Below are 6503 nucleotides of genomic sequence, written 5' to 3' on the forward strand. Positions count from 1 at the left end.
ATTATATTCAAGCAGGTAATATTTCTGGGAAGTTACAAAAGAAAGTATCAGAGTGAAACATGAATAAAAAAGCCATATATATATATATATATATATATATATATATATATATATATATACCATATGCAACATGTTTTCAAGTGTAAGCATATTGTGAAATGGTCAAATACTGGAGATTAAAAATGCACTACCTTATAGTGATCACATTTTCTTGTTAGAATGTCTAAATATCTATTCTCATTGATTTGTTTGTTTGTTTGTTTCTCAAGAAGACAGTGTGTTACCAGGTGGGGATGGCCCATGTCTTTAATCCTAGCATTTGGGAGACAGAACCAGGCAGATCTTTGAGTTTGATCTTTGAGGCCACACAGAATGAGAAATCCAGAAGAAGGAGGAAGAGGAGGAAGAAGGAGATGAGGAGAAGAAGGAGGAGGAAGGGGAAGAGGGAAGGGGAAGGGAGGGAGAATGGAGTTGGGGGAGAAGGAAGAAGGAGAGAAAGAGAAGGAGAGGAAAGGAGAAGAAGATATGTTGTTATTACCTTACTCACCTTGCCATACACTTAAATCTGTTGAAGTTATTTGTCCCCATCTACTCAGCATCCTTCAGCCAACACTCTCCATCACTCCAAACTCCTATTCATCCTAACTTGGCCAAGCATCATTCTTACTCCACTGCTTGTTTCTATGACATCATAGAATCCACATATGAGTGAGATAATGTCGTAAAGCATACTATTGTCAGAGCCTATGTACTGGCTCAGCAAATAAGGGTGCCCACCATCAGGCTTGATGGCTTGAATTTGATTTCTAGGATCCACATGATGAAAGAAATGACTTTTGCAAGTTGTCTTCTGAACTCCCAACACACCATGTGCTAAGCACACACACACACACACACACACTGAATAAAACATACATGCATGAATGACATGCTATTTCATTCATACACACATGGAAGTGATCAAGCCTTCAAGCAGATCTATAAGAAATTACTTAGATTAAGTTGGCTTCTGACTCTGCCTGAGAGATTATCCTCAATAGGTTAACTGAGGTGGAAATCCCACCCTAACGAAGGATGGCACTGTCATTCTCTCTGCTTGGATCCAGGGCTGAGCAGAAAGGGGGATTCTAGCAGAGCTTAGGTGTCCAGCAGTCTCTGCTTCCTGGAGGCAGATGCAGTGTTATCAGCTGCCTCAGACTCCAGCCAACTAGAATTTCCTTGCCATAATGAACCACATTCTTAAGCAGTGAGCTGAAATAAACCCTTTCTTCCTTGAATATTTTGCCAACATTTTTTATCACAGCAGGAAAAAAAAAGTAACTAGTTACAATATCCCAGGCTGTCCTTAAACTGATAACTTCCCCACAACAAAAACCTATTAGTTCAAGACCAGCCTTGTCTACATAGTGAGATCTAGGAAAGTCAGGGCTATGTAGAGAGATTCTGTCCCAAAACAAACAAACAGCAACATCAGCAAAATCCCAACAAAAGTATTCGGAATAAATGAATTTGAAAGAAAAAAAAAGTAAGAGGTGGAAGGCACAGGAAATCGTACCTGTCACATGATTACGTATGCATTTTCCCTTGAGAAATGAAAACACTTTTTAGTGAATCACTAGTTCCATGATGTTAGGAGTCCAAAACACCCAAATATGCCTTCGCAAGAGTCACAACAGAACAGGAAGGAGGCAACATAACCTCAGAGCAATGCGAGCAAAGTAATGAGCCCCCTCCCGATAGGAACAAGAACCCAAAGCCCTAATGAGTGGAGAAGGACCCCTCACAGCAGGTGTGAAATGTGCACAGCCCTTAGACAAGAATGAAACCGTGACAGGTGAATGGCAGTGGCCTTGTCCCTCACTCGTGATACCTATAAACCTGACAACCCCCTCAATCTGCTCAAGTAGCACTCACAGTAAGGGTGAAATTTTATCAACAGTAGCTAACGTGTGGTGCATTAGGACATTGGCCAGGAGATAAAGTGATGGATTAAAAGATAAACAACTCACTGGCAAACAAAGGGGACAAATAGAGTCACAACGGAAAAGTGTGCTTACCTGAGGCAAGAAGTAATGTGTCAGGGAAGACAGCCCTGAACCTGGAATGCTATGACTTCCATTTTAATTTAGTTCTTCTAGTATCGTACTGTGTGGGTGCAGAGAACACTCCTAAAACCTTTATGACATTTTCCATCCTTTATATAAAGTTAATAATGTTTTCATATAACTTGGAGGGAAGGGGCAAAAGATGTTGAAGATATTTGAAGTCCCTAGAAACTGTGCCCTCTGTTCATTTGATGTACTGTTTGAATATAATGCCATTTATTTTGTAGCTAGAATCCAGATGATAGAATGTATATGTAAAGTTAGGAAGTATCAGAATATATTACCAAAGGACCTTAGTAGTCTCTTGCTAAAATGGTAGCTGACTTTCTTTCTAAAAATAATTGAAATGTAGGCTGAGGGGGGAGGGGCCTGTCTATCTCCTGTACCGGCCTTGGTTTCTATGGACACTGATTTTCTCATTTGAAAACTACCATGAGAGCCCCAAGGCAGACGTAGGAAATGAGGTAGGTACCTTTAAATCTTACTTTTGAAAATACTTTAACAGTCTGGGGGTGTTAGCTATAGACTCCTGTGATGTCATAGCTGAGATCCCCCTTGAAGTGAATTCATTAGCCCTTTTTAATAATATGACTCAACCACCGATATCACATTGGTCCACCCATAGCACAGTGAAATAAACATCTACCAAAGAATGGGACCTGTGATCCATCTCTCTACTCGCTTCAGCCTACGGTTCCTTTTACAACTTACATGTATCTATCCCTTCTGAAAAGGGCAGAAAGGTTTCAGTTTGGGCCCATTTCACAGTGGGATAAACTTAATTGGGTGTTAACCTTTTGGATCATTAGCTGGCTTTTTGTAATGAGATGACCCTTGTAGAAGACTGCTTAGCTCTTTCCCTTGGTTGGCTTTCAGTGAAAACAGCTGGACTGTGATCCAGCGGCTCTCCTGAGGCTGCTTCCTTAGGATCCTTGTCTTTCTTCTACATGTAACTCCTGACACCCCTCACCCAAGATTTCTTCTTCAACGCACAAACTCATTGCACTTACCCTGACATATGACCAACAGTAACAAACACCTGAACTGTGTAGGTTAGTATCTCATTTCTCCTTTCAGCTTGGCATGGTTTTATACAGTAGCCAGATTCCTAACAGGTTTTTCTAGATTTCACTCCCTGCTCACCTATACATTCCTGCAAATATACATGTCCTTGTTACCCAGTCCTGTGTCCTCCCTTCTTCCCTCCCTCCTCTCTCTCTCTCTCTCTCTCTCTCTCTCTCTCTCTCTCTCTCTCTCTCTCTCTCTCTCATTCTAACATAAAATCACTCAAACCCAATTCAGAAATTTTACTCTCCCTTGGATCTTTTGGGACAGAGTCCTTTACAAATAAGATTACTAAGATTTTATACTAATTTCAGGGCAGTCTGAGAACTTAAGCATTAAATCAGAAATATCCCTGAAATTCCCCTTCTCAGAATGAACGACTCAGGACAACTCATGGAATCGGGCTTTGTCTGTTCTCTCCTTTCTTCTAACATTTACAGGTCTCGTTTTTTTATCCACCCCAGGGGGCTTGTTTCTTCATTTGATGATGTAGTCTGTGGTTTTGGAGGGGGAGTGGTCTTGCCTATTTAGTTGGTTGAGTTTTTATTTTGTTTCATTTTGGTTTTGCTTTCCCTTGTCTGCATTTATTCTTTTCTTTTCTTTTTCTTTCTTGAAATGTTTAAAATTAATTTTCTATGTTTCTTGACCTTCCAGAACTCTGGCCTTCTGTGCCTGACTACTTTAAGTTCAGCACACTGTTTAGAGTATTTAAGATGTCAAAATTAGGCAGACAGAATGTCAAAGTTAAGCAAGGCTATAAACACCCATTGTGCCGCTTACCAGCTTTGTGGCCTGAGTAATTTCTTACCTCTCCAAGCTCCAGTGCTTACAAGTTCGTGCTTTATAACCAGCTGGACAATCAGATACTAGAGGCAGAATCACCTGCAGACCTCACTGTCCACATTTAAAATTTTGCTCTCCGCTATGTAGTATTGATATAAGGAGAAACGTAGTCAATCAATCGCCATTTAACACAATGGCTAAATAATCTAAATACTTTATCCCTAACTCCAGTTAGTGGACTTGCTTTTGTATAGGTGAGGTCTCCTGATTTCACACTGATCTCAACAGATATTGTGCTTACGTCGCCAGCACGACACATGTTTTCTACAAGTCCATTTCTCTTCACTCCAGATAATGAGGGTTACCTCCCACCAAAGAAACACTTTCATTCATGTCCAGCTTAGTGGGGGCACTGAGCTTACTGGGATGACTGACAGGAGCCTCAGTAACTCACCAAACACCCTGCTAACATGGATTACAACTCAGGAAGCTCATCCCTGAGTCCCCTGTGCCACTCACACCCACAGAAGAGTTTTTTTTTTTTTTCTCCAATCAAATTTTTACTGCTCCTATAACCTTAAGAAGGGCCTCCATTCTTTTAAGTCTCTTGTAGTTTTATGAACCTCCCCTTTCCCTCTAAGAAGGTCTGCCTCAAGCCTGGGAAACACTTGCACAGAAAGAGTCAGGCGATGTATCCTCTTTGCTTCCTCCTGTGGTCTGAATGAAGTTTAGCCTAGAAAGCTGGAAGAAAGAGTGCCAGGCTTTACAACCTTGGAAATAAGTCTTACAGTGAGTGCTGTTGAGTCCTTACTTGTGCACATCTGTCCTGTATGATCCAGCTTCCCCTCAACAGCTTTCACCTAAATACTAACCACTAAGAGTATAAGTATGAAGACAACTACAAAACATCACTAAATTAGAGTCCTTAAATGATCATACAGGAAAAAGCCCAGGAAGGAATCACAGGCTTCAAGGTACCACAAAAATAAGTGATGTAAAATAGGAGAATCTCAGAGGGAGAGGTCTGACCACAGGACTAGTCCCCTCCCTGAACCCTTCCCGGCTTGTTCTTGCTAAGGTACCTGCCCGTTTTTTTTTGGGGGGGGGGGGTTGTTCAGGTCCTTTTGTCTCTCTTTGCTTTTAGCAGATCCTAAGAAATCAAGAGCCCATCAGAGAGAGATCTACTTAGACAGGAATTGCTACAAAGCCTTGCTTGACATTCCAAAAGAAAGTTCTCAAGGAGCATTTGAAGATGAGTTGAAGAAATCAGAAGCATCCCACGCACAAAGTGTTATCCAAAAAGGAGCACAGGTTTTCCAGTGTGTAGCTCGTGGTGAGGATGTTGTTGTGATGAAGACTGATGACAACAGCTACCTTCCCTAGAATCCAAGCCTTTCTCTAAAGGTGTAGGGAAATACAAATGATAAATCAAAATATTACTGCTTATAAGAATTAAAATGAAAAGCATGTAGGAGATAAAAACTAATATTTTATATTAAACTAAGAATTTTTGGTATTTGAAAGTCAACATAACGATGACAGAACCATCTGTTTTAATCAGCATGGTGTGTGTCTGTAGAGAATGAATGAGTTGGTAAAGTACTTACAAGCAAGTGTGAATAGCTAAGTGGACCCACAGAACCCGTTGCGAAAATGTCTGAGGTACAGGCGAGCTGGAGACAAGAACATCTCTAGGTTTCACTGGACAGCCAGTTTAGTCCAATTGTGAGCTTCAGGCCAATGAAAGATTTTGTCTCATAGGAAGTGGACAGAGTTCCTAAAAAAAATGTTCCTGTGACTGGCTTCTGCCCCTCATACATACTCACACTCACACTGGAGTGTTCACACACACAAATACACTCACACTCACACACATGCACATGTACACACATACACACACACATCACACTCACACTGGAGTGTTCACACACATACTCACACACACACATGCACACACATACACACACACACACATACACACATACACACACATACATGCACACACACATACACACTCTTAAGAGTGAGCATAGTGATAGAACTGTCACATAATGAATACAAAATGAAATGATGGTGCCAGACCTAATAAAGACTTCTGAGACTTAGGAGGTAGTCCAAAAAGACCAACCAAAACGGGCATTACATTCTTGAATATGCAGAAAGAGTCAGCTCATCAGATTGTCTCTGTGATTTCATTTTATGAACTTGCTATCAAAAACTAAAAGAAATGTTGTATAGCTACTTCTAATGTAAGCTCAGGCTGGCAGTTATATATACAAATAAATAGCAGTTCATGTCTAATTCATCTCCATGGCTGTAAATTAACACAGGAGCTAGAGAAATGGCTCAGCTGTTAGGTGTACTTACCAGTCTTCCAGAGGACCCAGGTTTAGTTCCCAGCACCTAAGCCAGGCAGCTCACAACTGTGCCTTCTGCTGACTCCAGCCCTAGGGATGCCAATGCCTTTGCAGGCATTATTAGCACTCCAGTTCTATCTATCTATCTATCTATCTATCTATCTATCTATCTATCTATGTGTGTATATATACA

The sequence above is a fragment of the Arvicanthis niloticus genome, chromosome 4 (assembly GCF_011762505.2).
Source record: "Arvicanthis niloticus isolate mArvNil1 chromosome 4, mArvNil1.pat.X, whole genome shotgun sequence".
NCBI classification, from domain to species: domain Eukaryota; kingdom Metazoa; phylum Chordata; class Mammalia; order Rodentia; family Muridae; genus Arvicanthis; species Arvicanthis niloticus.